We start from the raw sequence: 25,844 nt of genomic DNA, 5'->3' as shown, positions 1-25,844 counted from the left end.
AATTAAGAAAAACTAATTAAGAAAAACTGGATTGTGTATATTAATATTGAAGTAGACTTCAGGAATAAGGACCATTGTAAGTAAGTGGTAAAGAGACACTTCATAATGATAAAGAGTCAATTCAACAAAGAATATTACAATTCTAAATGTGGATGTATCTAATAACAGAGAGTCAATATACATGCAATAAAAAATATGAAACTGAAGGAGAAAGAAGGAAAAAAAACTATGTAATGACTTGAGATTTCAAAACTGTTTTCATTAACTGATACAACAAACAGACAATATGAATGTTTGCATGTCACTATCAACCACTTCTCTTCAAAATTTATGGTAGGTCCTGGATTGCAAAAATAGACAAAATTTATAAAAACTGGGGAAAAATAAAACCTTTTTAATTTGTAAGTGATAGGATTTTTTATGCAGAAAATATTAAGGAAACTACAAAAATCCTATCAGAACGAAAACATGTACTTAACACTTCAGAATACAAGGTCAAAATTTTGAAAATCAGTATTATTTATATATGGCAATCAATAATCATGAGGAAGCTGAAGCAGAAAAAGAAAAGATGATGTCATTTACAACAGCACAAATACTGTATGCAATGATATAAAAAATGAAATATAGGTAAGTTTAAGAGAATACCTGGAAAACTACACATTGAAAACTGCACATGATATCTGGGAGAATTTAAAGAAAGCCTAAATATATGGAGGAATGTGCTGAGTTTATATATTACAATACCAAAATATTATAAGATATCAATTCTCCCCAAGGTGATTTATAAATTCAACATTATCTACCTTCTTTCTTTTCTTTCCTTCCTTCCTTCGTTCCTTTCCTCCCTTTCCCTTCCTTTCCTTCCCTTCCCTTGTTCCCTTTCCTTTTCCTTTCTTCCTTCCTTCCTTCCTTCCTTCCTTCCTTCCTTCCTTCTCTCTCTCTTTCTATCTAGAAAGTCAATTTATTTGTGACAAATATTTTAAGGTAATTTAATGGGAGAACAACAGTCTTTTCAAACAATGACACTTGAACAATGTGTTATCCAACTCACACCAATCACAAAATTGTTTCAATAAACTTCAATTTATTGAATCATAAACCTATGGGGCGCCTGGGTGGCTCAGTCGGTTAAGCGGCCGACTTCAGCTCAGGTCACGATCTCGCGGCCCGTGAGTTCGAGCCCCGCATCGGGCTCTGGGCTGATGGCTCAGAGCCTGGAGCATGCTTCCCATTCTGTGTCTCCCTCTCTCTCTGCCCCTCCCCCGTTCATGCTCTGTCTCTCTCTGTCGCAAAAATAAATAAACGTTAAAAAAAAAAAAATTAAAAAAAAAAAAAAAGAGAAAGAATCATAAACCTAAATGTGAAAGTTAAAACTAGCAAAGTCTAGAAGAAAACCTACCGGGACATACTAGTGACCTTGGGTTAGCCCAAACTACTTAGAGCACCAAAAGAACAAATACTTTACACCAATTTGGGTGAAATTGGAGTTACAATTGCACCCAAATTGATAACTTGTACACTTTGTGAAACGCTGCAAAGAAATCCAACAATTTAAACCACAAAATGGAGGTGGGGGACTTTCGCAGCACATAAATCTGATGAAGGACAATATCCTGAATATATAGCATATCCTTACAACTCAATAATAAGACAAACAACTAGACAAAAATAGGAAAATTATTTGAACAAAGACTAAACCAAAGAATGAGCAAATAAGTACTTGAAGCAATGTTCAACCGCACTAGTCATCAAATAAACGCAAATTAAAACCACGGAATGATACCAGCAAGCACGCACTAGAATTGCTGAAATGGAAAAAGCATGGCAAAACTGAGAGGCGTTGTGGTACAACCGGATCCTTATATTCCACTTGTGGGAATGAAAAATAGTTCCATCACTTTTTAAAACAGTTTGACAGTTTCTTATAAAATTAGACACACAATTACCAGGAATTCTATTCCTAAGTGTTTACCCAAGAGAAACAAAACGTGTCCCTGTGAAGACCTATATACAAATGTACAACACCTTTCTTCATGATAACCAAAATCTAGAAACATAGAAAATCTATGTGCACTAACGAGAGAAAGGCTAAACAAATTGTGGTATGTCCATATATGAATATTATGTCCATCCGAAAAGGAATGGACTATAATATGTGCAACTAGGTGGACGGATCCCGATATCATTAGGAAGACCAAAAGAAACCAGATACAAATCAAATTCATAAGGACATAAAGTAGATGGTTGCCAGGACAGGGCATGATTTGCAGGGAAGGGGATGGGCCCTGAGTGGGAAATTCACAGATAAACTTTTCTTTTTGAGAGAGAGAGAGCGAGAGAGAGCGAGAGAGAGAGAGAGAACACACTTGACGTGAGCAGAGGAGGGGCAGAGGGAGGAGACTCTTACACAGGGTTCACTGCCAGTAAGGAGCGAACTTGGAGCTCTGTCTTATGATGGTGAAATCATGACCTGAGCCCAAATCAAGAGTCGGATGCTTAACTGACTGAGGTGCCCAGGCGCCCCATGGAAAAACTTTTAATGTGGGAGAAATGTTCTATATCTTCATGTGTGGCAGTTGTTATACAAGTGTATAAATTTATCAACATTCTTAAAAACAGATGTATTTTACTTTTTTTCAACTGTACCTGAATAAAGTTGATTAAAAATAAAATATTAATAATGCAGGACCTAAACTTAAGTATTTACCAGTTGATTATAAGAAATGTTTTAGTTCCCTTAGTGTATGAGAAAAAAACACCCGTGTTTGAGGCCTCACCTCATTGCACTTGCTTTCTCTGAAGACAGTGTCATTTGGGATATCACACCCATTTTACTCATTAAGTTGTAGTTAGTTAAGCCACATGGTGCAGATGGAAAATTAAGCCACAACCTTTCCCACCCCCCATTTTATCTGGCTATTAAAGACAATAGAGCAAATTTAAAATGAATTAAATGTCCTTATTAATCTTTAAGAACAGGATTAACTTGTTCATCAAAACAGTTCTTCAAGAAAATTATAGGGATGAGAGTCAACATGGCAGAGAAGTAGGGGAATACATATGTCCTCTGTCTCTCAAATAAAGAAGTGTAGAAGCCAAAGGACTTTGGACACCAGAACCTGGGAGGAAAAGAGACTGAATCTAGTAGGAAGAAAATGGGAAAGCTGGAAAAAAGATAGGTGGGTAACTGTGAAATGGGGGAGATTAAAAAAAGGCTGCGTGGGCACAGAGGGGTGGGACCCCCTTCTGTGGAGAGACAAAGGGAAGAGAAAGCGGCTAGGGAAGTGCAGGACCTTATCTGGACAAGAGAGAGACCTCGGACAGAAACTGAGTGGGATCTCATCTCTAACTGCAGGGCTTTCTTCGGACTGGAGCCGGCTCCCTATTCGCGCCGCTGGGGAGGAGAGGAGCCAGGCCTGGGTTAGAATCTGGTCAGAATCTCAGTCCGCAGCTAGAGAAAGTGGTTCCCTCCCTGGAGGGCTGTGCAATACACAGAACCTGCCTGCATCCGCCACCCCGGGAGCAAGGCCGCCACATCCGGCCTTGAGGGCACAGCCTGCAGGAGGAAAAGCCAGCTCTCTCCCTGGAGTGCTATGGAAAAAGACAAAGACTGCCTGCATCCGCCACCCTGGGGTTTGCGGGGGCGAGGGCGGCTACTCTCAGTCCACAGTAGAAGGCGGTCCTCCCTGAAGTGCTATGGCACAGACAAAGCCAGCCAGGACCACAAATTGCGGCACTGAGAGGCGCATCCCCAGGTCCAGAGCACATGGAGTGGGACTTTGAATCCTAGCCAAGGGCAGGGTCAGGGGAGTTGGCAGAGAGAGAAGCCCCACCCGCCCCCCCAATCTGCACCTGCGGCACAGTGAGGACAACTCAAACTGAGTCCACCGGGTCTGGCTCTGCGGAGAAGGCACTGGGGGATCACGATTCGCCCCGACCACCACCACCACCAAGGTGGAGCCTCAGGGATCACTTTCAGCCCCATAGTGGAGGTGGGTTCAGAAAACATCAAACCACACCCCTTCGCACTGGGTAACTGTGTTTGCACCAGACTGGCACAGACTCTGCGGACAGCTCCTCCCGACAAGCGATGCAGCATTGCCTGGATTAACTCTAGGTCAATTCTGGATAAACAGATATGTTCTCTCTCCCCCCCCCCCCCCCCTCCCCATTTCTCCTCCTTATCTCTTCCCTCCCCTAGGCTGATTACTCTGGTTATTGGTCTGTCTAAACAGACATATTTAATCCACTGTCTTATACATGTTCTACACCTCCTTCTTTACACTCCTTTCTCTTTCTCTGGAATAATCTAGCCATATAGTTTCTCTGTCTCGGTAATTTTATCTTCATTTCGTTTTGCCCGCCTCCTTCTTTATTTTCCTTTCTCTCTCTCTGGATTAAGCCTTTTAGTCTCACTGCCTAATCAGTGTTTATTTTTTTCTTCCTCCCCCCACCCCCGCTCCTGTCATTTCTCTCTTTGTATGTGCCCTTCCATCAGCACGCCTCCACCCTCTTCTTTCCTTGTAGTCAGAGTTTTGGGGTTGTTTTTAGACTTAAGGTTTGGTTTTTGTTTATTTGTTTGTGTGTTTGTGTGGTTTTGTCTTCTGTTTGTCTATCTGTTTACCTTTACGGGGCTACTCCAAGGAACAAATCAAAGCACGCCTGGTAGTGGGTCCAAAATATTACTACGAGTAGGGTAATAAAATAACCAAAGTCACAACAACAGAGAGCAAGTAACAATCCCCCAAAAAACAACTCTTGAAGGGCCAGGCCCTGGACAGTGTACGACCCTCCTTTAATATAGCAGTGCTTTCAGGTGCAGAGCACACAAGCTTTTAAAACACATACAGGACATTGGGGCGCCTGGGTGGCGCAGTCGGTTAAGCGTCCGACTTCAGCCAGGTCACGATCTCGCGGTCCGTGAGTTCGAGCCCCGCGTCAGGCTCTGGGCTGATGGCTCAGAGCCTGGAGCCTGTTTCCGATTCTGTGTCTCCCTCTCTCTCTGCCCCTCCCCCGTTCATGCTCTGTCTCTCTCTGTCCTAAAAAAAATAAATAAACGTTGAAAAAAAAATTTAAAAAAAAAATAAAAAAAATAAAACACATACGGGACAGAAAACTAACCAAAATGATGAAACAGAAGAATTCTCCTCAAAAGAAATTTCAGGAAGTAACAACAGCTAACAAGTTGATCAAAACGATGTAAGCAACATAACAGAACAAGAATTTAGAATAATGGTCATAAAATTAATCGCTGGGCTTGAAAAAAGCATAGAGGACAGCAGAGAATCTATTGCTACAGAGATCAAGGGGCTAAAAAATGGTCATGATGAATTAAAAAATGCTATAAATGGGGTACAAAATAAAATGGAGGGGACCACGGTGTGGACTGAAGAGATGGAGGAAAGAATAGGTAAATTAGAAGACAAAATTATGGAAAAAGAGGAAGCTGAGAAAAAGATAAAAAACAAATCCAGGAGTATGAGGGGAGAATTAGAGAACTAAGTGATGCAATCAAACAGAACAATATCCATATCATAGGAATTCCAGAAGAAGAAGAAGAGAAAGGGGCTGAAGGAGTACTTGAACAAATTGTAGCTAAGAACTTCCCTGATCTGAGGAAGGAAACAGGCATTGAAATCCAAGAGGCACAGAGAACTCCCTTCAGACGTAACTTGAATCAATCTTCTGCATGACATATCATAGTGAGACTGGCAAAATACAAAGATAAAGAGAGCATTCTGAAAGCAGCTATGGATAAACAGGCCCTAACATACAAAGGTAGACACATAACAGCAGTAGCAGACATATCTAGTGAAACTTGGCAGTCCAGAAAGGAATGGCAGGAAATCTTCAATGTGATTAACAGAAAAAATATGCAGCCAAGAATCTTTTATCCAGCAAGTCTGTCATTCAGAATAGAAGGAGAGATAAAGGTTTTCCCAAACAAACAAGAACTGAAGGAATTCATCACCACTAAGCCAGCCATAGAGATCTTAATGGGGACTCTGTGAGCGAAATGTTGCAAGGACCACAAAGTACCAGAGACATCACTACAACCATGAAACCTACAGACATCACAATGACTCTAAACCCACATCATTCAATAGTAACACTGAATGTAAATGGACTAAATGCTCCACCCAAAAGACACAGGTATCAGAATGGATAAAAAAAAAAAAATAAGGATAAAAAAATATTTACTGTCTACAAGAGACTCATTTTAGACCTGAGGACACCTTCACATTGAAAGTGAGGGGATGGAGAACTATCTATCATGCTACTGGAAGTCAAAAGAAAGCTGGAGTAGCCATACTTATATCAGAAAAATTAGACTGTAAACTAAAGGCTGTAACAACAGATGAAGAAGGGCATTATATAATAATTACAGGGTCTATCAATCAGGAAGAGCTAACAATTGTAAGTGTCTATGCGTCAAATATGGAAGCACCAATTATATAAAACAATTAATCACAAACATAAGCAACCTTATTGATAAGAATGTGGTAACTGCAGGAGACTTTAATACTCCACTTATAGCAATGGATAGAACTTCTAGACAGAGAATAAATAAGGAAAGAAACAAGGGCCCTGAATAATATATTGGATCAGATGGATTTGACAGATATATTTAGAACTCTGCATCCCAAAGCAACAGAATATACTTTCTTCTTACATGCACATGAAACATTCTCCAAGATAGATCACATACTGGTTCACAAAACAGCCCTTAATAAGTATAAAAGAATTTAGATCATACCAGGCACACTTTCAGACCAGAAATCTTGAAATCAACCACAGGAAAAAGTCTGGAAAACCTCCAAAAGCATGAAGGTTAAAGAACCTACTAAAGAATGAATGGGTCAATCAGACAATTAGAGAAGAAATTAAAAACTATATGGAAACAAATGAAAATGAAAATACAACAATCCAAAAGCTTTGGGATGCAGCGAAGGCAGTCCTGAGAGGAAAATAGGCCTATCTCAAGAAAAATCCCAAATACAAAATCTAATAGCACACCTAAAGGAAAAAGAAGCAGAACAGTAAAGACACCCAAACCCAGCAGAAGAAGAGAAGTAATAAAGATCAGAGCAGAAATAAACAATATAGAATCTATAAAAAAACAGTAGAGCAGATCAATGAAACCATGAGTTGGTTTTTTGAAAAAAATAAGCAAAATTGATAAACCTATAGCCAGGCTTCTCAAAAAGAAAAGGGAGAGGACCCAAATAGATAAAATCACGAATGAAAACAGAATTATTAGAATCAATCCCTCAGAAATACAAGCAATTATCAGGGAATACTATGAAATACTATATGTCAACAAACTGGACAACCTGGAAGAAATGGACAAATTCCTAAGCACCCACACACTTCCAAAACTCAAACAGGAAGAAATAGCAATTTTGAACAAACCCATAACCAGTGAAGAAATTGAATCAGTTATCAAAAATCTCCCAACTAATAAGAGTCCAGGACCAGATGGCTTCCCTGGGGAATTCTACCAGAAATTTAAAGCATAGATAATACCTATTCTTCTCAAGCTGTCCCAAAAAATAGAAAGGGAAGGATTTGCAGACTCATTTTATGAAGCCAGCATTACTTTGATTCCCAAACCAGACAAAAACCCAGCAAAAAAAGAGAACTACAGGATAATATCCCTGATGAATATGGATGCAAAAATTCTCAACAAGATACTAGGAAATCGAATTCAACAGCATATAAAAAGAATTATTCACCATGATCAAGTGGGATTCTTTCCTGGGCTGCAGGGCAGGTTCAATATTCACAAATCAACGTGATACATTACATTAATAGAAGAATAGATAAGAAGCATATGATCCTGTCAATCAATGCAGAAAAAGCATTTGAAAATTTTTTTTTATTTTTTTTTAACGTTTATTTATTTTTGACACAGAGAGAGACAGAGCATGAATGGGGGAGGGTCAGAGAGAGGGAGAATCCGAAACAGGCTCCAGGCTCTGAGCTGTCAGCACAGAGCCCGACGTGAGCTTGAACTCACGGACCGTGAGATCATTACCTGAGCCGAAGTCGGCCGCTCAATCGACTGAGCCACCCAGGCGCCCTGACAAAATTTTAATAAAAACCCTCAAGAAAGTCGGGATAGAACGAACATACTTAAACAGCATAAAAGCCATTTATGAAAAACCCACAGCTAACATCATACTCAATGGGGAAAAACTGAGAGCTTTCCCCCTGACATCAGGAACACGACAGGGATGTCCATTCTCACCGCTGTTGTTTAACAGTGTTGGAAGTTCTATCATCAGCAATGAGACAGCAAAAGGAAATTAAAGGCATCAAAACTGGCAAAGATGAAGTCAAGCTTTCACTTTTTTCAGATGACATGATACTATACATGGAAAACCTGAAAGACTCAACCAAAAGTCTGCTAGAACTGATACATGAATTCAGCAAAGTCGCAGGATACAAAATCAATATACAGAAATTGGTTGCATTCTTATACACTAATAAGTAAGCAACAGAAAGACAAATAAAGAAACTGATCCCATACACAACTGCACCAAGAAGCATAAAATACCTAGGAATAAACCTAACCAAAGATGTAAAAGATCTGTATGCTGAAAACTATAGAAAGCTTATGAAGGAAATTAAAAAAGATACAAAGAAATGGAAAAGCATTCCATGCTCATGGATTAGAAGAATAAATATTGTTAAAATGTCAATACTACCCGAAGCAATCTATACATTCAATGCAATCTCAATCAAAATTGCACCAGCATTCTTCTCGAAACTAGAACAAGCAATCCTAAAATTTGTATGGAACCACAAAAGACCCCAAATAGCCAAAGCAATATCGAAGAAGAAAACAGAAGTGGGAGGCATCACTATCCCAGACTTTACCCTCTACTACAAAGCTGTAATCATCAAGACAGCATGGTATTGGCACAAAAAAAAGACACACAGACCAATGGAATAGAATAGAGACTCCAGAATTGCACCCACAAATGTATGGCCAACTAATCTTTGACAAAGAAGGAAAGAATATCCAATGGAAAAAAGTCTCTTTAACAAATGGCGCTGGGAGAATTGGACAGCAACATGCAGAAGAATGAAACTAGACCACTTTCTTCCACCATTCACAAAAATAAACTCAAAATGGATGAAGGACCTGAATGTGAGACAGGAAACCATCAAAACCCTAGAGGAGAAACCAGGAAAAAAACCTCTCTGACCTCAGCCACAGCAATTTCTTACTTCACACATCTCCAAAGGCCAGGGAATTAAAATCAAAATGAATTATTGGGACCTCATCAAGATAAAAAGCTTCTGCACTGCAAAGGAAACAATCACCAAAATTAAAAGGAAACCCACGGAATGGGAAAAGATATTTGCAAATGACATATCGGACAAAGGGCTAGTATCCAAAATCTATAAAGAACTCATCAAACTCCACAACCAAAAAACAAATAATCCAGTGAAGAAATGGGCAGAAGACATGAATAGACACTTTTCTAAAGAAGACATCAGATGGCCAACAGGCACAAGAAAACATGCTCAAGGTCACTCTTCATCAGGGAATTACAAATCAAACCACACTGAGATATCACCTCACGCTGGTCAGAATGGCTAAAATGAACAAATCAAGAGACTATACATCCTGGAGAGGATGTGGAAAAACGGGAACCCTCTTGCACTGTTGGTGGGAATGCAAACTGTTGCAGCTGTTCTGGAAAACAGTGTGGAGGTTCCTTAAAAAATTAAAGACAGATCTAGCCTATGACCCCTCAATAGCACTGCTAGGAATTTACCCAAGGGATACAGGAGTGCTGATGCATAGGGGCACTTGTACTCCAATGTTTATAGCAGCACTTTCAACAATAGCCAAATTATGGAAAAAGCCTAAATGTCCATCAACTGATGAATGGATAAAGAAGTTGTGGTTTATATATACAATGGAATACCATGTGTCAATGAGAAAGCATGAAATCTGGCCTTTTGTAGCAACGTGGATGGAACTGGAGAGTGTTATGTTAAGTGAAATAAGTCAGGCAGAGAAAGACAGATACCATATGTTTTCACTCATACGTGGATCCTAAGAAACTCAACAGAAGACCAGGGGGGAGGAGAAGGGGGGGGGAAAGTTACAGAGAGGGAAGGAGGCAAACCATAAGAGACTCTCAAATACTGCGAATAAACTGAGGGTTGTTGGGGGGGGGGGAGTGTGAGGGAGGGGAAAGTGGGTGATGGGCATTGAGGGCACCTGTTGGGATGAGCACTAGGTGTTATATGGAAACCAATTTGACAATTAATTTCATAATAAAAAAAAAAAACATTACAGTGTCCCAGAACAGGATCAACAGAAATAAAAGCTGGATGATACACTTAGCTTCTGGTTTTTCAGCCAAGATTATTCCCCTCATAACTATACATATACTTTACGCCTCTGAAATATGTAAGGGATAGTCATCAAACTCTCACATTATAGTTTGGTCAGTTTTAACTTCAGTTTGAGACATACTGCCTCTCTCCCTCTTTAAATGTATCTATAGCTTCATGTTTAACTCATTTCTGCTTTGTTACATTTAAGGAGTTTATTTTCTTAAAATCAAAGAAATGGGAAGTTAATATATAGGCAAAAGGGTGTGAAGGAAAATAATAATTAAAATTTTAGTGGAAGAAATATAAGAAAAAAATGGTATCATTATAGGCTAATTCTTTTTTTAATGGACTTTTTATAATGAAGGGGAAAGTGAGGTATTCCAAATAGAACCCTCTTCCCTCTCTTCATATGCCTGCAGCCTTGATTGCTCTGAAAACCTGTTAAACCACCACCAGTCATCACTGTAAGTGTTGTCATCATATTGTTTCAAAGGTATAGGGGAAGCGCACTCAACATAAAGAACCAAGATCTGATTGTGTCATCCTGGATATGTGACCTTACACATTGGTTATATGACACTCTGCTTATTCTGCTTATATCATGAAGTTGTTAAGTGGGTCTACTTAAATAATGAATGGGAAAGTGCCTCTTCTGATGCCAAGATTCCTTCTGATCTGCAAACACACACATCATACTGAGACAGAGGCACACATACACTTTGTAAGAATAATTATGGTCATCTGACAATCAAGGAATAACTACTGGCCACAGGACAACCATCAGGCCATGGGATGTGGGCAAATCCCTGTGTAAGCCTGACATGGAAAGAAGGGCTTTGCAAAGATTTTGGAGCCTATCTTTCACTGTTGCCTCTTGTTATCACCATTTTCTATCCCACATTGAGCAGAATGACAAGTTTCTGATGAAATCTTGTATCTTAGCCTTGTCTCCTGCTTTGCTCATCCAAAGTAACAAAAGATTGTCCAAGGTAGCAGTTATTTGAGTATGTTGCTCTGATTATTTGTTTCTTTTTATTCTTGTGTGGCCAGAAGATGCATGGCAGACAGACCCTATAGTGCCTCCCTCGTGCCTCAAAAGTGTCTATTTCCACCATGATTTAAATTTTATTTTATTTTATTTTAAACTTTTTAATGTTTATTTTATTATTTTTGCAAGAGAGAGAGAGATACAAAGAAAGAGAGAGAGACAGAGACAGAGAGACAGAGAGCATGAGCAGGGAAGGAGCAGAGAGCAAGAGGGAGACACAGAATCGAAACAGGCTCCAGGCTCTGAGCTATCAGCACAGAGCCTGATGCGGGGCTTGAACTCACAAAATAGGAGATCATGACCTGAGCTGAAGTCAGACACTTAACCAACTGAGCCACCCAGGCACCCCTCCACCATGATTTAGATAGGTCACAGGAAACTCTTTCCCTCTATACAGAGATCACATTCTTCTTTTAGCGTCTACCACTCACTGCAGAGCTAAGCCAGATGCTCTGCTTCTCTTATGTGATGATCTTCCCTCTCATGTTTTCCCTGACTTCCACACATTTAATCTCAAATGCTGACCACTGTCTGTACTGCCTCCAGGATAGTAGGAACAAGCCCCTACTAGATCTCTTCATAGTCCTCATAGGACTAGGTGTCCTGCATTTATCTATGCAGTAGCTTTATCACAGTTCATTGCCTGGTTCCTTGACCACTTCCTCCATCTGCAACTGAGTTCCTTGACTGTAGGAACTGTATCTTATTAACAGTTACACCCCTAGCCTCCCGCACAGACTTGATATATAGTAGGCATTCAATAAATGTGTTGAGTAAACATGTAAATAAACGAACAAAGTCAAACTACAAGTATTTGCTCAGTATTCCAAGATTTATAACATCTTTCGAGCTTTGCAACAGTACTAAAAATACATGATATTCCCATTAGAGATGTAAGGCTTAAGAGTTAAAGAGAAAAAGTGACTCACCCAAGAGCACTGTTATAGTTCTTATGGCTGCATAATAAATGAATTATTTTGTGGCTGAAGCCAGCAACCACTTTATTTTGCCTACAGTTTTATGGGTCAGGAATTTGGGAAGAGCTGAGCTGGGCAGTTTTTGTTCAGAATCTCTCATGTGATTATAGTAAAATCCCAGGTGGGCTGTAGTCCTCTGAAGATACAACTAGACTGGACTTCCAGAATGGCCCACTGGCAGAGCTGGCAGTTAATGCTAATTTTTGGCTTGGAGCTCAGCTGTGGCTGTTGACCGGTGCTTTGATAATGGTCTCTCTGACATGATAGTCTCTGAGTACTCAGACTTAGGTACTGACTGGCTTTTTTCAGTGCAACCCTCCCAATTGAATCAAGTGAAGTTGCATGACCTTTTCTGATTAAGCCATGGATGACATATAGCCTCATCTCTACCATTTTCTTTTGAAGAAAGTAGTAACAAGCCCACAAGGATTCAAGGAAACTCTACCTCTCAATGGAAAACTATGTTTAAAATCCCCATAGTATTATAGAATTAAAGAACTAAGACTTAGGGCACATAGGTCAATCAGTGAATCAGTAAGGGTCCAACTCTTGATTTCATCAGGTCATGATCCCATTGTTCGTGAGTTCAAACCCCACTTTGGAAACTGTGGAAACTGCCTAGGATTCTCTCTTTCTCCCTCTCTCTTTGCCCTATCCCCCACTCTCTCTCGCTCTCTCAATATAAATACATAAACTTAAAAAATAATAAAAACCAAGACTCAAACTTAGGTATCCTGACTCTAAATCTATTTTTTTTCTTTAAGATAGAATACAATTCAGAGCTAATGCAGTGTATCAACGAGGACCTCAGTTTTCAATGGGCTAATTCTAATATCACAATGTTTTGATAGAGTTTGCAGAGTTTACAACAAACAAGATCCCTTTTAAGGCAAATTCACTTACAATCTATCTAAATGGATACATGCTACTCATTATAAATATTTTATATTCACATCGTATTTTAGTTTATTTGTCCTCTTCCTCTGCTGAAATCCTTGATAGCTCTTGCTTTTGCTGACCCTCAATAAGAGTCTGAAAAATAGTATATGGAATTAATGAATGAATAGACAACAAAAATGCTTCATGTCAGAATCAGGCTACCTAACCGGGAATACAGGAATGGATCTTCTGTTTCAGAGGTGGTTTACAGAGGAGACACTGACTAAAAGCTAACACTTAGGGGCACCTGGGTGACTTAGTCAGTTAAGCATCCCAGAGCTTGGGACTCTCTCTCTCTCTCTCTCTCTGCTTCTACCCGACCTGCGATCTTTCTGACTCTCTCTCAAAATAAATAAATAAACAATTTTAAAAAAGCTAACATCGAAATTTCTGACTTAGGTCTTCCCCATTTTGTGCATTTAAATCCATCTTCCTATCTAAGTTTCACAGAAAATTAGCCTCCTGTGGGATGCTGATGGATGTTTTGTTAAGTAGTGATCATGGTCAAGTTCGATGGGGATATTCAGATTATCAACAATTATAATGAAAGTTAGAAAGGCTATTTGCAGTACAGATTGTCAAACTTTTTTTTTTTAATGTTAAGGTACCTTATAAATTTTTCAAGTGAGACATTATACAGAGCAGTACTGCTCAAACTTTAATTTGCCTATGAATCAGCAGGGAACTTTGTTAAAACATAGATTCTAATATTATCCTGTATAAATATACACATATTTCTCTCTATTGACAACACTGTGGACTTGGGCATGATTTATGAGGATAGCAATTTTCATAAACATTCTGATCTTTTTTTTACAGAATTTCCTCCTGACTTATGATAGTTCAATTTATGATTTTTTGACTTTGTGATGGTGCAAAAGGGATAAGAATGTAGGTATGTAGAAATCATACCTTTAACTTTGAATTTTGATATTTTCCCAGGCTAGTGATATGCAGGATGATCCTCTCTCATGGTCCTCGGCAGTGGCAGTGAGCCTTAACTTCCAGTCATCCATGAGATCACAAGAGTAAACAACCAATACATGTACAGCCATTTTGGACCCAGACAACCATTCTGTTTTGTTTCTTTGTTTGTTTTTTCAGTGCAATGTTCAGTAAATGACTTGAGATATTCAATACTTTATCATAAAGTAGGCTTTGTGTTAGGTGATTTTGCCCAACTAGAAGTTAAGGTATGAGTTCTCTTCACAGTTAAGGGGGGGGGGGGGGAAAGACTAAGCTATGATGTTCTGTAGGTTAGGCATATATTTTCAATTTATGATGGGTTTATTGAGGAGGTAACCCCATTGTAAATCCAGAAATATCTGTATTCCTGGTTTATTGGGGAGGTAACCCCATTGCAAATCCAGGAAGACCTGTATTCCTGAACTCACATTTTGTTTGCTGCCTCTTCTTTTCACCTTAGAGATTTAAATCATGTAGCAGAGGCACCAATAAAATCACTGTCTTTGACACTGGACCCAGATCTAGACCTAATTTCCTGGCCTTCCTTGCAGTTACAAGGGTCCTGTGACTGAGCTCTCATCAACAGAATATGAGCAGAAGTGATGTATTTTCCTTCCAGATCAGGCATCTAAACAAATTCCTCAGCTCCTTTATGCTTTCTTTTTCCCTTCTGCTGTCTGAATGCAGAAAATCCATCACAGCACTCCAAAACCCAAGGGGACGAGGGGGCCAGGAGACAGGAAAATGCAGGGCCCTGGAATCACCACTAAATGGAGATGCCCAGGAGATCCAGTAGAATGGACATACCACACCACCATATTATTTGATTCTGTGAGTAAAAAAACACTTTTCTCTTGTGTTAAAACACTGGAATTTTGGCACATTTACTGCAGCTCTCCACATACTTGATTAATAAAAACAATTTGAAGTTAAGCAGTATTTTATTCTGTTCTGGGTACACAGTGTCTTACTGCCCTATAATGGAACACTTTCATATGAACTGGCTTTCTTTGACAGTAATCTAGATTCCTGTTGTTGTTGTTGTTGTTGTTGTTTGTTGTTTTGTGTGTGTGACACTAGACAGTTAACCTGCCTTCTGCCCCTGATTATATCTGTTTGAAGACTTATTTGGGGAATACTGCCATCAGACTTTTCCATAACTTTGCCTAAATGTATACTTGCAACTTAACAGAGAACTAAAACCATCTGTTACCATAAACCAAGGTTCTTCTACAGCTTGGGAAAGAACAATGGGTTTTTCTTTTTAAATAGTTTTATGAGTTTATATTCACACAGTGAATTATGTCCTTATCTATTGTTCACCTAGCTGGTTACATCATCAATACTGCATGTCCAGTCACATTATAGGAGGAAAGAGAAATTAAGAAAAATATCCTTTCTTATTGATGAACTCATTAACTCTTTTTATGAGGCAACTTAATATAGACTAGTATGCATTATAAACAAATTCGTCCCAAAAGCTGTCACTTCCATGTAAGGTAACTATGGTTATTAAATCCAAATACAATGTTACAAAACACCAGTGTAATTAGAAAATGATCCTGAGCTATTTTTCATATTTACATCCTGAGTGCAAACTATCAAGTATACAGTATCATTCTAGCCTGTTGGCTTAAGTTTAACTTTAAATTTTAAAACATCATCACAAAATGGCTATACTTGAATCAAAACAACACTGTAGGGTCTGAAAATAAATTTATAAATGTGATCAAGGTAAGCAAGATTTTTTGACCGTGAATCTTTTTCAAAAATATTTTTTGAAAGACTATATTTTCTTTTTTCTTCTTCTTTTTTTAAAATACAATTTATTGTCCAGTTAGCTAACATACAGTGCATACAGTGTGCTCTTGGCTTGGGGAGTAGATTCCCATGATTCATTGGTTATATACAACACCCAGTGCTCATCCCAACACTATGATATTTTCAATAGTTTATTTGGACAAATGTTCATTGAATATTTGCTACCTATAGATCATAGAAAATATTTTATTATTGAGGTAAGGTTAATAATTGGGACAAAAGGTAATACTAATATACTAGATATCTCCCTGGTTCTTTCCATCTTTTTTTTTTTTTTGTTCTCTATTGTCAAATATAAAATGGATAATGATGTATGAACTAATAACTTGTACAAAACAATTTAAAAGATTGAATATGCCCATTTTGAGGTATTAACATGCATATATGTACACATAAAACTCACATGTAATGAGAAAAACTCCTTTTCTTTCCCAGAATTTTATCAGGGTGATTCAAAGGGGAATTTTTTCATATGCTTCCTATAGTGCATTGTTCATTAAAAATAATATTTACATTTAAAGTTTGAAATCATTTTTTTCAAAAAATTTTAACAAGTAATTCACATTTTTCTGATATAGGGACCTACTAATCTTTCTCTAGTTTTTCTCGAAAGAAAATAATGAAATAAATGACACTTTGAAATTTTGAAGTAATTTTAGTATGTAAATTTGAACCATCCTTTTAAGTGAAAACCAGACACTAGTTTATTTTTCTCACACTAGAGCTTATATAATTACTATTTTAGATCTAAAAGTCTTTGTTTTTTCTTCATATAGTCCTTAAAACCTCATTCATTGTTTGCTCTCTAGCAAAACTAAATTACATTTTACCAAGGTTGATAAAATTTTGTTTTCATATCTATTTTATTTCCTTATCATTACAATGATTCTGTAAGTGTGCACCTTTACTGCTTTATACACCAAGAACAAGTCAAGGTAAGGGAATTTCCCAATGACAGACAACTAGGATATCTCAAAGTCTATAGTAGACTGGCAAAATTATATCCAGCTTATTAGATTTCTTTAAGAAAGGTATCATATTATTTTTACAAAGTTAAGGAAAACTCTTCTTTAGCATTACCCACCCCCCCCACCATACACACACAAATTTAGATCACGTGTAACCACATTACTTCTACTTCTCCAGTTCTAGTCATTAAACTTCTCTTAATAAGATCACCATAGGAGCCTCCTCCCTGAGATTTCTGCTATTCTTGTGTCCACCTTTGTCCTTCTGCAATAATTATCTACAAAGTGGCCATGAAGATCATTTTAAAATCTAAGTGAAAACATCTCACTCTTATGCTCAAAATCTTCCATTTTCTCTCATTTCACTCAAGGTGAAGTCAAAAACCTTACAGTGGCCTAGAGAACCCACCGTTTATCTAACTTAGTTTCACCTGCTCAAGTTATTCTGCTTCTGTCATACTTGCTTTCTTGCTATCCATACAACATACCACTTACCCTCCTGTGTCAGAGACATTTCCCAGGTTTTTGTCTTGGGCTAGCGCCCATGTACCCCATACATCTGCACTTTGATCACTTCCATATAGTCTTTGATCAAATGTCTCTTTCATCATGAGGCCCAACTGTGTTGAACACCTTAATGAAAATTACAGCTGGATCCAGGCAACCCTCCAGATCACTATTACCTTTGTGCACTTCTTTTATTTATTGTTTTAATTAACAGATTTATTGAGATGTAATTAAAAACCATAAAATGTCTGTGCTATAAGTTTATAATTCAGTAATTTTTAGCATATTTACACATGTGTGCAACCATAACCACAATTTAATTTTAAAACATTTTTATAACCCAAAAAGAAACCTTGTGTCCAATTACAGTCATTTTCTATTTCCAAACCCAGCCCTATAGACTACATTTCTTTTCATCCATTCACCACTTGATGGAATTTGGGTTGTTTCCACTATATTGGCTATTATGAGAAATGATGCTGTGAACATTTATGTGCAAGTTTTTGTGTGGACATATAGACTCATTTTTCCATACTCCAGTTTAACAGCATCCATTACCTTCTTACATACCATGAATTTTCTATTTTTTTCTGTTAATTATTTGTTGACTTTCACCAACAGCTAGAATCTAAATTCAAGGATCTCTGCTGCTGATTTCTCAGAGTGCCTAGAATAGCTCTTGGTATATGGTAACAACTCAAAATGTCTGTTGAATTAATAAAGCAATATTCACATATAGAATATATATTTCTGTTTCTAAGTAGGACATTTTTAAGCATCATATTTTTTCACACTTCCACTTTTTCATCCGATATGTATTTAACCTCGTCTACATTGTAGGATTTATATTAGGATCAATGTGTAAAAAAATGGGTAGGGTAGAACATTATACTCAAAAGGTGCACATTTGGATAATGAAGACACATGTAAGGAAATAATAGCCAAGTAACAAAAAAGGAACTGTGGTAGACAGAACAGACCTCTAGAGACATCCATACGCTAATCCCCAGAACTTTTGGTATGTTATGCTACATGGATAAGGTGAGTTAAGGTTACAGATGGAGTTAGGGTTGCTAATCAGATCAACTTAAAATAAGAAGAGTATCATGGTTTATCCAGGTGGACCCAATATCATTACAAGGGTCCTCTGTAAATGACAGAGGCAGAAGAGTCCGAGTGAGAGTAGGAGACAGGTGATGGAACAGAGCGTCACAGTGATGTGATATGAGAAAGACTCAATCTACCATTGCTGGCTTGAAGATAGAAGAGCAAAGGAATATGGCAGCTAGAAGCTGTAAAGACAAAAACATGGATTCTCCCCTAGAGTTTCCAGAGAGGAATTCGGCCATGCCGATCCCTTCATTTTAGCCTGGTGTGACCCATTTAAGTCTTCTGACCTGCAAACTGTCAGATAATATATTTGCATTGCATTAAGCTACTAAGTTTGTGGTACAGCAGTAATAGAAAACTAATAGAGAAATCATATGTCCTGTCCTAACTACACAGGAAAATAAGAGGAAGGGCCTGAATTCCCATTTTGTTTATCAAGCTCTTGCTCTCATGTGTACTATACCCAGAACAAAATAAATTTTCAAAGAAGTAGGAGTCATGGTCTTTGCTCTTGAGGAAAAAGTTTACAAACTAGTCAGATTTTCCAATGGGAAAACACGACCATATGGCAGAGATGTTAGAAGCACAAAACCGTGCCAACAGGATAATCAACCATCATTTACATGGCCAGCCATCCCAGAGAACTGGCAAGCAAGAAGCATCAGTGTAGCAGCTGTTGCCATGGCCCCAAATCCTATGATAGTGACTGAAAAAGAAACAAAACAAATGAGCAAATAGAAACCCTCTGAGATCTTGAACTTGTAAAATTGAGAGGCAGCATGGTGTAATCAAAGGGAGCATGGAGCTACCTTAGACCATCTGGATACTGATCTCTACTCTACTCCACAATAGACTTGTGACCTTGGGCAAGGTACCCAGCATCATCTTTTTCCTTATCTCTAAAATGAAGTTGAATGCTTCCAGCTATTCTCTGAGAACTGGCTGAGATCTCTTCCAAAATAAGCCAAATATTCTTTCTTTATTCATTTTTTTAATATAAAAGATATAAACAAGGACAATTTTAGTATCATGGAAAAGCTTATGTGCATGAGTTACTTAAAATATTCAAAAATGCTTATTGACTACCTACTTTATGCCAGGCTGTTTCATGTATATAAATACATATTTATATATGTTTATATACATCAAAATACAATATAATTTATCTAAAGAATATGCACATTTATATGAAGAATATTTTCATATATACAGAGAATATATATGTAGAGAATATATTTAATAAAGTACCAGAAGAGTTTTATAACTAAGCCAGTGTATATATAATTGGAAGAATAAGATAATAAGATAAATTTTGACACAATCACAGTATTGGTCAGGCTTCCCCAGAGAAATAGTATCAATAAGATATACATATATGTTTTATATATACAATTTATGTATTTATAAATATACATATTTTGTGTATTATATATATGTATATATGTATACATACACACATATACACATATGTGTATGTATATATAAATATGTATGCATGTGTATGTATTTATATATATGTATGTGTATGTACATACATGTGTGGTTGCATATATATTTGTGTGTGTGTGTATATATATACACATATATGTGTATATATATGTGTGTGCAATCAGGCTACAGACCCAATAAGAACTTATGTTTTTATCCTATTTTCCTTATTTTTCCTTCCCTTCCCCTATGTTCATCTGTTTGTTTTCTTAGATAAAAACAGATGGAGGCAAAAAAAGAGATGGAGGCAAACCAAAAGAGACTCTTAAACACAGAGAACAAACTGAGGGTTGCTGGAGGGGAGGTGGGGTGGAGTGATGGGCATTTAGGAGGGCAATTATTGGGATGAGCACTGGGTGTTATATGTAGGTAATGAATCACTGAATTCTATACCTGAAACTAAGATTACATTGTATGTTAGCTAACTGGAATTTTAATAAAAACTTGAAAAAAATAGCATTAAACAAACAAAAACCAACATGTAGCTTTAAAAATATTAGAAGTTGTAAAAGATGTACTTCTCAAGGAGAAGAAATGAGAAGAGTGCATAATGAACAACTGCAGGACATGAAAAACTATGACAACTCATAAGTATCAAAAAAACCCCACTTTATTTTGTTTATTTATTTCTTGAGAGAGGGTGGGGAAGGGCAGAGAAGTAGGGAGAGAGAATGTTAAGCAGGCCCCACACTCAGTGCAGAGCCATCAAGGTACCCCAGTTTTTCTTAAAAAAATTTTTTTGAGGGGTTGCCCACATGGCTCAGGTGGTTAAGCAGCTGACTCTTGATTTCAGCTTAAGTCATGATCTCAAGGTTTGCTTGATCGAGCCCTGTTTTGGGCTCTGTGCTAATGGCTTAGAGCCTGGAGCCTGCTTCAGATTCTGTCTCCCTGTTTCTCTGCCCCTCCCCCACTTCTCTCTCTCTCTCTCTCTCTCTCTCTCTCTCTCTCTCTCAAAAATAAAAAAAAAAAACATTAAAATCCATAAATAAAAAGAAAGAAATAACCTTTGAAATAAATAAGCATTTACTGTATCTCTGCAAGTATATGTGCATAGAGTGCACATATTTAAGAAAATCTATGAGTCTCTCATTCAGATATTACTTTACTTTTTATTATTATTCTCAAATATTTCTTAAAATGTTATGATCTTTTCTGGTAAAATCGATTTGTTTTCAAAATTATGACAGTGATTATTGAAATATGAATGAACTAAAACTGTTTAACCATTATTGCTTTCTTCTTAACAGAGTTTAAATAGTTAATAGAATTTAAAGTATCACTCAATTACAGAATATGTTCCCTTGTCTTCTTTTTAATTTTGTTAAGGTTTTTGGATGTATTTTTGAAAGAGAAAGAGAGAGAGAGAAATGAGAGAAATGAGAGAGAGCAGGAGAGGGGCAGAGAGAAAGAGAGACACAGAACCTGAAGCAAGCTCCAGGCTATGAGCTGTTAGCACAGAGCCCAACACAGGGCTTGAACTCATGAACCATGAGATCATTACCTGAGCGAAAGGCTTAACTGAGCCACCCAGATGCCCCATTCCCTCGTCTTCTGAATAAAAAATTTTAAATGTAACTCCACAGTTGGATGTGTACTTTGGCTAAAGCAATAAGGAAAGAAGACATTTTTACAGAAAATAAATAATATATTAACAAGTACTTAAAATACCCATATCCCAAATGCTCCTACATGGTAGTGTTTTATTCTGATTGGAAGCATGAAGGATTATTATTTTTTAATAAACAGCATTTATTAAACACTCTGTCATGTATTCTGCTACCTCATTATTTATATTTTATTTTATTTTAATTTTATAATCACAAAATGTCCTAGTGATTAAAATTTATTGTCATACTTTTTCAAGTAATAAACTTATATGAGTTTAAGTACCTGGTGATGGAAATAGAAATGCAAACTCAGATCTGTCTTATCACAAATCTACAGCCTCAAAGTTCACTCTAAGTTTTTAAAGTGATGTATCTTTTGAAAGTCTTTGTTTTCTCGTCAATAAAACTGGAATATTAATGGACTTGTATGTGTATGTGTGTGTGTGAGGTTAAAGAATATGTAATTAAAGACTGCATGAAACCCCACAGTGCAGTTTCAAGCATATACTAGGTACCACACCCAACTGGCATCTAGCTGAAAAATCTTGGACACACACTACCCATCTGCGTCTCAATTTTTTTTTAATATTTATTTATTTTTGTGAGAGAGAGCTAGAGTGTGAGTAGAGGAGGGACAGAGAGAGAAAGGGAGACACAGAACCCAAAGCAGGCTCCACGCTCTGAGCTGTCAGGACACAGCCCAACGGGGCTTGAACACATAAACCCTGAGATCGTGACCTGAGCCAAAGTCAGACACTTAACCAGCTGAGCCACCCAGGCGCCCCCGGGTCTCAAATTTTTAATCTTCAGAAAGGTAGCAATGCACACTTTGCTAAGCTAAAATCAGAAGTATTTGCCATAATGTATATGGGATTCTTGATGATGCATAATGTATATATATACACACTCACACCCATTTGTCCTATATATATGTATAATCCATGTGACAGCCTTTTATTAAAGCCCTTTATAGTTTTCAGTTTACAGAAGACTCTGAAAGTGTTTAGCAGTAATATAATTAATCCTTCACGTTTTACATTATTTTCCCTAAGTAGACATTGAACATTGAACTTACACGTACTAAGCTACTTTTCTTCTTTAAAAATGGCACATCTAGGATGGGGGGTTTTGTTTTGTTTTGTTTTTTTAAGGAAGAAGGAGATGATAGTTCCATTCTTTTCTAGGTGTGAGCTGCAGCACCAGTGACACCAGCATGTTAGTGACAAATCCTCTCCTCAAATTCTTTAAAAAGTGTATTGAAAAACAAACAAACAAACAGACGAACAAAAACGGCATCCTTTTGCTTTACGAATATTAAAGGAAAACTGTTTTTCCCAGCAAAACTGAGACATTTTTTGCATTGGTTGTTAAGTCAGTGGTTGGGATTTTAAAATCTTTATTATTAAAGACTGTAACTTTAGGGTTTTAAGAATATTATCAACCTGATTCCAATCCAATTAGACACCATTCAACATTGAATTAAAAAAAAATAGGTGCTTTTTTTTTTTCCTCATGAATATTGGGCACTAGATTGCCACAGACAAATCAGGCTTACCTAATGACAAGTAGGGGCGCAAAAATTAGAGTCAATGATTAGATTTCAAAAGAGTATCAAGTGGTAAGTGCTACCAATAAATATTAAAGACGAATATTCATTAAAGTAAAATAATCAGTTGGTTTAGATCAGGGATTTTGGATCTTAAGAAGAGACATTAATAAAATCAAAGAATGTTTTGAGATACGCATGGGATAAACATTGGAACAATTTGTCTATAAAGAGTAGGTCTGCATTGTCTTAGCATAAATTGCTAAGGAAAAACATTACAAAGCTGCTTTATGATTTATGTAGAATAACTCTCTTAGATATTAAGCAAAGCTCTAGATCTTATGAATGAATTATTAAAGCCCCAAACTGAAAGAACTCCAAGAGTCCATTAGAATCCAGGCAAATTGGCATCTAAAGATTCCTGCTGTCATTCTCCAGGTAACAGTGACAACTTAAAGACCGATCACTGCTTATTTTTATTTCTTGACATTTCACCTACACTGAACAGTCACCAAATGCATTACCAAATATTTCACTTTAAGCTAATTTCCTTTGTCCAAGCATATATGAAAGTATACCACACACATCCAAAAACCCACAAACCTTAAATGTAAACACCCATAAGTTATCAAAACATGGATATTTGTGAGATCTCAAAAAAGGGGAATGAATAAAACATTGCCAGCATCACAGATGCAACCGGTGCCCTGGTCTTACTTCATTCGCTACCCCTTCTTCTTCCTATAGGTACTTAATGTCCTAAATTTTAACAGTGTAGATAAACTTAACAGTTGTAAATGAACTTTTATATACAGAAGGACTCTTAGATATATGGATAGATAGATACATGACAAACAGATTTTACATTATGTAGATTTATTTTTATATAATAGTTATGTTTTAATTTTTCCCTATTTATCCTATGGAAATAGCGTATTGTTGTACAGTTCTTCTATAACTTTTCTGTTTGGCTTTTCTCTCAGGTACACACAAAGAGTAGAATTGCTAGATCATGGGAAATGTAGAAGTTCAAATACAGTAGACGATTCCCAAGTGTCCTACAAAGTATTGGTAGTAATTTTTTTAAGCTTATTTATTTATGTTGAGAGAGACAGAAAGAGAGAGTGTGCGTGAGTGCGTGCAAGCAGGGGAGGGGCAGAGAGAGAAGGGGACAGAGGATCCGAAGTGGGCTCTGTGCTGGCAGCAGAGAGCCCCACGTGGGACTCAAACTCATGAACCATGAGATCATGACCCGAACTGAAGTCTGACTGATTGAGCCACCAGGTTCCCTAACAGTAATTTTTTGAGTATTTTCCCTAGCCAAGACTTTATATAAACAAATAATCAGCTATAAGATACTTAGGTCTCCTTTTAACTTTAAACTGTTTAAGTAATAATACACAAAGTATAGGAGAGTGAAAACTTTAGAGTAGTAATACTGACAAATAACTCTCTTTACTCCATAAATGTGTGTTACACACACACTCTTTGAACTAAGTAAAACTAAGTATTATGGGTCACAGTCTATGACAATGCAGCCTGATGTTTCAAATCAATGGAGGCATTCCAGGGTTATCTGCCAAATGTGGATCTTCATCAACCGATATAATTTTTGTTCAGATCCAACACTTCTGGGTGAATGTTTTTCTTTTTGAACTATATTAGCCATATAGGGACTGTGTGTTTGTTAGAATCTACTTCTAATTTCTGTTTGTTTGCTTCTTTTGTTTGCTCTCTGCTGATGTTCAAGGTAGTTTTCACAGACCTGGGTGCTTTTCTGCCACCTGTAATTACTTCTGTTTGGGGCATGATTCCCAAACACCCTGTTGTCTGAGATTTTCTAGCAGAGCTGCTTTAAAGTTTGACTTCTGTAGGAAGTGCAAGCTGAAATGACTTTCCTTTAGCCATTATTCACACATAGGGTGATTGAACATCGACATCAATCACATTTACCTATAGACAGCAAGATTCAGGATGATCTGGTTATGTCTTTCATCATCTTTCACAGAGAAGTTAAGTTTGGGGTTCATTTATTTTCAGGGATTTTCCATCTTCATTGATCAAAGTTCTGGTGGTTTCCCTTTCTTGCTTGTAGCACATAATTTTTCTTGGTCTTTCCATTATTTTTCCATCTGTCTAAGAGTTTCCAATGTAGACTAAGAAGAAAACTCAGAGGTTACACCAGAATGCTACGTCTTCTTTGCTTTCATCTGACTTCTTTTGATTGAGTTCCATTTCTTCTATTTCTAGCATCTGGTGGTCTTTGTTCTTTAAAGATGATAGGACAGTAGTGATATCTGTGTATCAATATCTGGCAAAACCGGGTAACTTTTCTTCTTGTCTATTTTTATGATATTTTTGAAGTCTCTTCTGAGCCACATGTTTCTATCTTGGGCACATTTGAGACAATATGCTTTTCCTGCCCAATTACTGAATACTTCTGCAATTCCTGAATCTTTTCTGAACTTCCTTTATTTATCAACCCACATTTTAATTGCTGAA

The 25,844-nt window shown here is 37.3% G+C and overlaps 1 pseudogene; it reads right to left on the bottom strand.

Annotated features, from left to right (window-relative positions):
• Window positions 1–24,889: 24,889 nt before the first annotated feature.
• Window positions 24,890–25,643, bottom strand: LOC123600489 (annotated as a pseudogene).
• Between the last annotated feature and the right edge of the window lie 201 nt (window positions 25,644–25,844).

Source organism: Leopardus geoffroyi, chromosome D1 (assembly GCF_018350155.1).
Source record: "Leopardus geoffroyi isolate Oge1 chromosome D1, O.geoffroyi_Oge1_pat1.0, whole genome shotgun sequence".
Lineage (NCBI taxonomy): Eukaryota > Metazoa > Chordata > Mammalia > Carnivora > Felidae > Leopardus > Leopardus geoffroyi.
The sequence above is the reverse complement of the archived record's forward strand: the minus strand, read 5'-3'. Positions and strand labels throughout refer to the sequence as shown.